This window comes from Carcharodon carcharias, chromosome 19 (genome assembly GCF_017639515.1).
Source record: "Carcharodon carcharias isolate sCarCar2 chromosome 19, sCarCar2.pri, whole genome shotgun sequence".
Classification (NCBI taxonomy): domain Eukaryota; kingdom Metazoa; phylum Chordata; class Chondrichthyes; order Lamniformes; family Lamnidae; genus Carcharodon; species Carcharodon carcharias.
In genome coordinates this window covers 83,032,577-83,043,003 of record NC_054485.1, presented here as the reverse complement: position 1 = coordinate 83,043,003, position 10,427 = coordinate 83,032,577, and the positions used below count along the sequence as shown (strand labels likewise).

Sequence of the window (10,427 nt, the reverse complement as noted above, 5' to 3'; positions counted from 1 at the left end):
TTGGTGATGTGGAAACGAGAGGGTTAGCTTTGCACTCCAGGTTGATTCTGGAAAATGACTTTTGCGTCATTTGGCCCAGAGCGATCCAGCCTTGCAGAAGATGCACTCATGTATATGCCCCTTCCATTGATGTAGCGAACAGTTGTGGGAATGTAAAGGTGTGGGAAATGCGCAGTTATTTTCTTAATATTTAACAACATTTGGCCTTTTTTGTGAAAAAAAACTTTCGTCTGTTTAACTAGGTGAATTTGATCTGCAATAACACAATTTTATTTGTAGCTTCAATTGCGAATTGTAGCGTTAGTCGACATATATTTTGTTCTGCAGCCTTATAGCTCCTTTCCCAAGAGTCAGTTTGATGGCTTTTGGTATTGTGCTTTTGCTGTAATTCTGCCACTCTAATAGGTAAATAAACATCGAAATATTGAATGTTATACAGCTATTAGTACCTTCTCTATGAATTATCTTTCGTTGCCACATTGAAATTCAAGGTTTTTGGCGTTATACATAGTTATGCGAAGACTTGTTGAAGATATCACATTTTCCACTTGACTTCGGGTGTCCTGAAAATTCGGAAATCTAAAAGCACATGACCGGGAAATCTATGAGCCCTGCCTCAGGTCAATGCTGATTATGTTGTAGTCAACATAATATCCCATTCAGTGCAAATAAATACTTCATCCCATTCTTCAGCTCCTCTCTGAATTTTTTCTGTGCCATTTCATAGATGCAAGTATTTGTGCAGGAACTGAGAAGTGCAACATTATTGCAACTTGTTGCATAATATATGTCGGGTTAATGTAAAATTTGTCTGTGTAATAAAAGTTTATCACTGGCCAGTTTACCGAATGCACAAGATACACCATCCACAAGATTGTGAAATTCGCAGAAACAGTGAAAAGCAAAATCATGGATTTCCTCCGCTTCTTCGTCTCTAGACCATTCTGATTCTCACTGTTGCTCCGGAGTCCCTTGCGAACTCTATTTGCCACTACAATATGTCGGACGGTCAGAGCATTGAACAACAATATTAAACGGATTGACAATAGAGGGGTTATGACACTGTCGATCCACAATGGGGAAGTCAGATAAGCAGCTGTGGGTACACAATGCCACGGCACGTTATCAATTATAAATGCAGGTTCATTCATGTAGTAAAAGGGGACAGTCCTCAGGCAGCTCACAACAAATACAGTGACAAGGACGACTGTCGCAGTTTTCTCCGTGCAATATTTTGATTGTAGCTTCTGACAGCAAATAGCTACAAAGCGGTCAAAGGTGAAGGCAACAGTAAACCAGATGGAACAGTCCACAGTTACAATATATATGCAAAAAAATTTACAATGCAGACAGGTGTTAGAAATAGGAAACTATTCGGAAAGTACATGATAGTGATCCGGTGTAATATCACATGGGTGATAACCACCATGAAATCTGCCATTGCCATGGCCAGAAGGTGACGCATTTGGCTAGGCCGCACTTTCCTCGAGACAGGATCACAATGGCCACCAAGTTAACTGTAATAAAAAAGAAACGTAATATTAGCTCAAAACTGCTCCAAATGGTATTTTTCAAGAACGATCTAGGCATGATTAAGAAAGCATTGACATATCCATTTGTTTGTTTTTAGTTTGGAATAAATATTATTTGATTAAGGAAATCTAATTGTTGGCAAACAAAGAAAATGAAGGTGCCCGATGAGCTAAAATGCGAGTAATACTGTTGACCTCATATAGAGGCAAATATGCTTCGGTTTGCAAAAATATTGCTGTATTTCTGGAGCAATCGTATGTGTAAAGCGCAAATGTTGCCCTGTATCTGGAAGCAGTGTATGTGTCAACAAATACAAAGAAATAGTTTTGTCCGGTTGGTATATGGTTTGCACAACATCGCGAGCGCACCCTCGCCCTGTTGGGATATGGTGGAGACAACATGAAATTCCGAATTCTCAGATCCTGCTGAGACAGGCGGGTTTAGGGTTTAACTTACTGAGAAAGAAGAAAAATAAAGCGGGCTGCGGATCGTTGCCTCCCCTTTTACATTATCTCTCAATGTCGCATATTCTACCCTTCCGCATTCCATAGACCACAAATCTGCAGTCGCCGGTGGCAAGAATTGAAGAACTTTTCCGAGAATGGGTTATCCATTTAGTTCAATTAAATCGAACGTTTCCAGAGCAGTGACAGTTGGATCTGGATGCCTGACAGGTTAACAGAGGGATAAGTATTTTTTTTCCTTACCACTTGCGTTAAACGTGGCCTAGGGAAGACACAGAATGATAGGAAATCGGAAGGGTGGTTTGAAGACCCGAGCAGAAATCGCGGAATGTTCCCATTCACTTAAAATAGCTCTGAAACACTAAAATCCAGTCTAAGAACAGGCGAGTGAAAGTAGATTCAAGCACTAAGTGACGATTTTGAAAAACAATATTTATTAAAATCCCCACGTTATGAGTATAATCCACTGAGTACCCTTGGGGCATTTCAAAACGAAGCGCTGGTTGACCTATTGTGAATGACACCCCTGCGGAAACGTTTCTCGTATAACCATTGTGGTTTCAACGTTATGCTGAACATTAAATTAACATTATTAACATTAACGTTTGTTGACACATACACTGCTTCCAGATACAGGGCAACATTTGCGCTTTACACATACGATTGCTCCAGAAATACAGCAATATTTTTGCTAACCTAAGCTAATTACATTTAGCAAGCAATAAAATTAGTCCAGACTTAGCTGACACCACTGAACACGGGACAGTTTCGCCTTGATGTTCAACTTCACATTCACTTTTCAATTGTCTTACCAGGAATACCGACGGCTTCAAGAACAGAGTAATAAATTAGGTCTATCTGGTAAATTACAGGGTATAACATGTTTGCTATGAACCGTGAATGTCCGTCCTACCACGAACAGGGTTCTGACCATACGATTGCAGAAGCTTGTGCACATGAGCTCTTATTAACACAATAGATTATCCCCCACGGGGACAGTCACCTAGGGATGTTAGTTACATTCCACTTAACAAACTGATTATTGAACTGGTCTGTGCTCCAAGGATTTGTGCGCAATAGGAAATATATATTAGGGAAGATGCAGAAGAAAATTATTTGAAATTTCTTCAAACAGAAAATTTCAAATCGTTTTGCCATGTTTTTTTAGGAGCAGATGAACAACCTCATTCACAGCAACCCTGGTGCTGAGCTGAATGAACAATGTCTTTGTTCTACTGACTACAGGTTGGACGAAGTGTCTAATTAAGAATGGTTTTGATGTTGATGTAGATTAAAAGCTATGTTAAAATGGCCCTACTCTTGAGTTGCTTGGCTACCTCATTTGCAGGAGCTCTGATGTTGAGTTATATGCCCATTCAGATTAACAATCGCCGTTGTGCTGGACGAAAAGCCACCTTTAAAATCGCCTTGGTGTTAAGGTGGGTGCATAATCATATTAAAGAGGTATGACTGTTAATTTAATGAACAGTCTAATTTAAAGTTACACTTGTGTCTAGCTGGCTAAACATCCTCACTGGCAAAAGCACCTGTGTTGAGTTGAATGACGAGTCTCATTTAAACGAGTCTACATATATCCAGGTCGTAGCAGTTCACACATATCCTTCATTTCCCCACTCTTTTGCAATGAATTACACCAGCAAAGCAAAAATGTATTATATTTCCATAGACCTATATCGCCGCACCTTCACTGTCGTTGTGTCAAAATCCTGGATCGCTCACCCTAAGAGCGCTGTAATATAATTACACCACTTGGGCTGCAGTGGTTCAAGTGGCTCACGCCCCCTTCTCAAGGTTAAGTAGAGATGGAAACAAATTCGGCCGAGCCACCGGCGCCCACATCCTGTAGAAAAATATAATAATTATGAGGCAAGAGCAAGTCCTCTAATTCTCAATTTCGCCTCTGGGGTTCTAATTCAGGCAAGATGCCCGGACGGCCTTCGGCAGTGCACAAAATATATGCACTGTTGTTCTGGAGATCTTGTGTCCAATCGCAATTGACTGACTGTTTTGAGTTGTGTCACTATACCTTCCCTCAACGCCAGAGGGGCATGTGTGGTGCCGTGATCGTATAGTGGTTAGTACTCTGCGTTGTGGCCGCAGCAACCTCGGTTCGAATCCGAGTTACGGCATAAAATAATTTATTCCCCTGCAGCCGTAGAATGTGTAGGTTCACGGACTTCCAGGACACCTTCCCTTCTTGTGGAATCCGTCGACTATGTTTATATAAGGTGTGGTAGGCTGCAATCCCTTTTCAGTTACTTGAAAAACCTTTTATCAATGTTTTATCTGCACTTCAGCTCCACGCTCCTGGTCTACGGACACCCGGTGCGGAGGGGGGCCGGGAAGGAGGAGGACCTCCTCGTGAACCTGCTCCTGGGCCTGGCCAAGTTGGCCATTAACAAGTCCAGGCAGCGGCCGATCGAGGGGGTTGTCCCGCCTGATTGTTTGTCTCTCTTCCGCGGCTACGTTCACGGCCGGGTGTCCCTGGAGAGGGAGCAAGCAGTGTCTGCCGGCACTCTCGAGGCCTTCCTTGCCCGGTGGTCACCGCGGGGACTGGGGTGTTTTATAGACCCTTGTAACCACATTTTGTTTTAATATTTGTAAGTTTCCTTTAAACTTTGTCCTTGGTTTTACAGCTGACCTTACTTAGGGGCTGTGTTTGCTTTATCTCTTATTTTGTTGATTTAGTTTAATTGGTGTTGACTCAAAAGAGTTATACCTTCCCTCGCCACTCTTTCACGCTGCCTGGTGAGTTGCAAACAATCAAATCTTCTATGCGACTTGACGTTGGTATTAGACGATTGCTGGCAGTTTTGGTGGGTAAGCGGATGGTAATCTCTCTGTAAGAATCGAAATCTTGTTTCTATTTAGCATTTAACTGAAATGTACTGTGTACATTCTAAATTTCCCAGCGTTAAGCGGGGAATTCTGGGCTCCACTGCAATAGGAGCTGAAGTTAACCAGTTAAGGAAAGCAGCTGAAACGACTTTATTTTCTAACCGCTGTCAAGTAACTTTCATAGTTTCAGCAGGATATAAACAGACATTTTATTGTGACTTTGCACAGTGTGCAATTTTGCACAGAGTTTTGGGAGTTAGGTGAGGAGGGGAAGGAGGTCCTCATTTGCGTTTGGCTTTTCCAGCTTTTCCACCCCGTAGGAATTTGTTCTTTCTCGATAATAGGGGTAGAAGCTAACTGTTTTGTGAGTATCTGGAAAGTGGTTATGTTGTATTCTATTCATAAGCTTTAAGAAGAATACAAATTGGGGGCATTGTTAATAAAATATCTATTGAAAAGGAGAATAAATAAGTGAATGCTACAAATCAGCGATTAAGTAAAACACTTTAAGGATGGCAGGGCAGGTGACTTGTCATGGCTGCAGCATGTGAGAGCTCCTGGATGCCACTGTGAGCTAGGGCAAACATGTCTGCGGGTAAGAGGACTTCAGGCTGCAGCAATTCAGGAAAGCAGCTCACCACCATTCCCTCAACTGCAATTAGGAATGGGCATTAAATTCTGGCCTAACCAGCGATGCTAACGTTCCATGAACGATTAAAATAAAGTGTTTGAGGCTCCAGGAGCTTCGTCCCAGGGTCATTGATCTGGAGGCTGAGCTGCAGACACTTTGACAACTCAGGGAGGGGAAAGTAACCTGGATCTTTTGTACCAGGAGGCATTTACGATAGGGCCTTCCAATTTGGTCAGTGGTCAGGGACCAGAGGGTCTGATGGCGAATGAGGCACGTAAGTGGGCACAGATGGCAGTAGAGCAGGAGCCTCAGCCTTTACAATTCTCCAGTTGATTTGAAGTTTTCAATTCTTGTTTGGATGAGAGTGACTAAGCCATCTGGCTTCGCACTGTAGTACAGGTAGCCATTCAAGTGGTGGCAGCAAAAAGGAAGATATTGGGAGAAGGGGGTGGTATAGTGAGGCAGATTGACCCTGTTCTCTGCAGCAAAGAGTGAGAGTCCAGAAGGTTGTGTTGCCTGGCTGGTACCAAAGTTTGAGACATCTGCTCAGGGCTGGAGAGCAATTTGCTGTTGGAAACGGGGGATCCAGTTATTGTGGTCCACTTGGCTACCAACGAAATAGGACAGAGTGCGAAAGAGATTCTTCATACAGAGTATGAGGAGCTATACATTAAAATAAAAATAAGGGCCTCAAAGATTCTCTGGATTATTACCTGAGCCACGTGCAAATTGGCACAGGGGGTATACATTTTTAAAATAAGATATGTTGCTCAAAGACTGTTGTGGGCGAAGTGGGGTTCCAGTTCATGGGGCATTGGCACCAGATTTGGGGAAAGTGGGGTATGTACAATTGGGAATGTCCACACCTGAACCGTGCTTATGTTGGTGTTCTAGTGAACCGTAGAATGAGGGAAGTAGAGATGGTTTTAACTAATTAGTCAGGGCAAGGGATCACATTTGGGAAGATGTGGTAAAACAACGAGTAGAGACAAGGCAAAATAGAAAGGTATTAAGATATCAAATGATAACAGAACATGACAGAAAGGGATAGAGAGTACAAACTTAGGAGTAAAACAGCAGTCAAGGCTGTGGGTTATTAGAATCAGTAAATGACAAAACTAATGGCTCTATATCTGAATGCAGGTAACATTCAAAACAAAACAGATGAGCTGACAGCGCAAATAAACATAATTAATTTCGATCTGATAGCCATTACAGAGGCATGTCTACATGGATGACAAATATTGGGACCTGAATATTGAATGGTTAGTGACTTTTAAGAAGGGTGGGAAACTAGGAAACGTTAGAAGGGTGGCCCTGCTGATTAATGATGGAATTAGGGCCTAATCGATGAATGACCAGAGTTCAGGAAAAGGAGTAGAAGTGGTGTGGGTTGAAATAAGAAATGATAAAGCCAATAAGTTACTTGTGACAGTGAGTACAAGCCCTCTAATTGTGCCCACATGGTAGGACATAGTATGAGGGAAGAGATGATAAGAGCTTATCAGAAAGGTACCATGATAATCATTGGCGATTTTAATCTATATATAGATATTACAAAGAGATGGGCAAAGGTCGTCGAGATGAAGAGTTCATAGAATATTTTCAGGATAATTTCTTAGCACAGCGCATTCTGGAGCCAACCAAAGAGTAGGCTATACCAGACCTTGCATTGTACATCGAGATAGGATTAATTGATAATTACATGGTGAAGGCACCCCTGGGTAGCAACGATCATAATATGATTCAAATTTACACTATGTTTGAAGGAGGGAAGAATTGGTCCAATGCTAGTAATTTAAACTTAAATAAGGGCAGTTATGCGGGCAGGAATTCACAGATACCTGCATTCCAACGAGAAAGAAAAATTCTAAGGGGAGGACTTACCTAACCAAAAAAGTTAAAGACAATATCAAACTTAAACAAAAAACATATAATAGTGCAAAGACGGGTGGCAGGTCAGAAGATTATACAGAAGTTACAGGCGCATAATCAGTGAAGGGAGACTTCGGACTGCGTGAGTTAGAGACTGAATCAGTATATTTGGAAATTTGGCTCAAGTGGAAATCCATTGCAAAAGGGGGAAGGAGGAGCTTTAGGTAAGGTTTACTGCAAGAGTGCGACTTAGAATAGGTTGCTGAGAGTTGGGTAATTAAGTGGGTTAGAAAAAGAAGGGAAAGAGGTGCTCTTTTGCTTTCTGCTTCTAAATTTCTCAGCCATTAGGAAGTCGTCCAACACTGCTACAGAAGATACTGGTTATCTGATGAGTGTTCGGTAAGTTACTAAGGTTTATTCTATCCCTGAGTTTCAAAATAGTTTAGCAACTGGTGGTAAGGTTAATAAAATATTTAAAAGCAAAAGTAAAATACATGATTGAATAAAATAATTAAATATGTAATTAGAACAAAATTAAGGATGTCAGAACAGGTGATGTACCACAGCTGTAGCATGTGGGAGATCTCGGATGCGAGTTTGATCCAGAGCAAACACGTTTGCATAAGTGTTTGAATTTTGAGCAGCTTCAGTTCAGAGTTTATGAGCTGGAGGCTGAATGGCAAACACTGTGACGCATCAGGAAGAAGGAAAGTTTCCTGGATTCTTTGTACCAGGAGGCAACCACATCTCTTAGGGCATGGTCTTCTGATTTGATCAGTGGTCAGCGAAGGATAGTATGACTGTGAGGGAGGCGGGGCGCAGGAGTGTAAGCCTCTTCAATTGTCCAATAGCTTTTAGGTTTTTTTTCAGCTTGTTTGGATGACAGTGGGGGCTGGAGGGTGGACGAGCTAATTGGCCATCTCACAGTGGTGCAGGAAGCCATTCAAGTGGAGGGAGCATAAAAGAATGCAACGAAGGAAGGGAAAGAGGAGCCCATTTGCCTTTCTGCTTCTAAATTTCTCAGCCATCATGATGTGAGCATACCCTGCCCTTGAAGATGTTAGTTGTTTGGTGAGTGTCTGGTAAGTGATTAAGGTTTATTCTATGGCTAAGTTTAAAAATAGTCTAGCACCTTGTGGTAAGGTGATGGTACCATGGCACAGTAAACCATTCAAGTGGGGAGAGCAAAAAGGAATACCGTGGTAGTGGGGTATAATAGATCCTGAGGGATTGACACCATTCTCTTCAATAAGCAGCGTGTATCCAGATGACTATATTGCCTGCCCGTGGCAGGGTGAGGGCCATATGCTCGGGGCTGGAGTGGAACTTGCAATTAGGAGGTGAGGACCCAGTCGCTGTTGTCCATGTAGGTACCAACGACATAGGCAGGGCAACGAAGGAGCTTTGGAATGGTCAGTATGAGGACCTAGGCAAGAAATTAAGATCGGAACCTGAAATGTCATCATCTCTGGATTACTACCTGAACCACGTGCAAATTGGCATGGGACAAATCAGCTTAGGGTGATCAATGTATGGCTCCAAGACTATCATGGGAGAAAGGGTTTGTGGCACACTGGCATCAGTATTTGGGAAAGTGGGATCTGCATGATTGGGATGGCCTACACCTGAACCAGGCTAGGACTGGTGTTCTTGCGAGCCACATTATTTGGGAAATAGAGAGGATTGTGAACTAAACAGTTAAGGCAAGGGATCAAATTTGGGAAAATGTGGTAAACCAAAATGTAGAGACAAGGCAAAAGAGAAATGCATTATATTGGGAAATGTAAAACAGATCATGACAGGAAGTGATAGAGAGTTCAAATCTAACAGTAAATCAACAGATGAAACTAGAGGTTATAAAAAAAACAAAAGGATAAAACTAAAAGCTCTCTATCTGAATGCATGTCGCATTCAAAACAAAACAGATTAACTAAGACAATGCATAGAAATAAATAAATACGATTTGATAGCCATTCTGGAGACATGGCTGCAGGAGAACAGGGGTTAGCACCTGAATATTGAAGGGCACAGGATATTTCCAAAGGACAGTAAGTGAGGAAAAGGTGGAGGGGGAGCTCTATTAGTTAATAAAGTTATTATCACAATAGGGAGGGATGATCTAAGTTTAGGAAACCAGGCTGTGGAAACGCTTTGGGTAGAGATGAGAAATGGTAAAGGCAAGCAATCACTTGTGGGAGTTGTGTACAGGCCCGTAATAGTAACCACATGATAGGGTTGAGCATCCACCAGTTCCACTTTATCCACAGCACGTGTTACATCCTAAATGAACTTCAAAAAGTTGGTTAAGCACGATTTCCCTTGCACAAAACGATGCTGACACTCCCTGATCTGAGGATAGAGGAAGAAATATTTGGAGCTTTCCAGAAAGGTATGGTGATAATCATGAAAGATTTTAAGTTACATGTACACTGGAAAAGCCAGATGGACAAATATAGCTTAGATGAGGATTATATTGAATGCCTTTGGGATAGGTTCTTGGAACAGCATTTCCTGGAGCAAACTAGAGAGCAGGCTATACTGGAACTGGTATTGTGCAATGAGATCGGAGTAATTGATGATCTCATTGAGAAGGCTTCCCTAGTTATTAGCCACCAACTTAAGATTGAATTTTATATTCAGTTTGGGGGAGAGACGAGTGGGTCTGAGACAAAGTTTCTGACTTTAAATAAGGGCAATTATGAGGGCATGAAAGATGAGATGGTGGAAGAGAATTAGCAAATTAAGTTAAGGGATATGGCAATAGAGATGGGGTGGCTAGTATTTAAGGGGATATTTCAGAATGCGCAGAATAGATACATTCTAACAAGTAAGAAAAAAAGCCCCAGGGCTGGACACACCATTCCTGGTTAACTAGAATGGTTAAAGATAGCATTAAACTTAAAGAAAAAAACATACAGTTGTGCAAAGATAGGTAGAAGGCCAGAAGGTTGGACAGAGTATAAGGAACAGCAAAGTATGACTAAAAGACTAAAAAATAGAGTATGAGAGAAAACTAGCCAGAAATATAAAAAAACAGAAAGTAGGAGTATTTAGAAGTACTTAAA

At 41.7% G+C, this 10,427-nt stretch overlaps 1 non-coding gene across 1 annotated transcript; it reads left to right on the top strand.

Annotated features, from left to right (window-relative positions):
* Positions 1–4,075: 4,075 nt before the first annotated feature.
* trnah-gug lies at positions 4,076–4,147 on the top strand. Its single transcript has one exon. It is a non-coding gene; the product is annotated as a tRNA-His (tRNA).
* Positions 4,148–10,427: the final 6,280 nt, after the last annotated feature.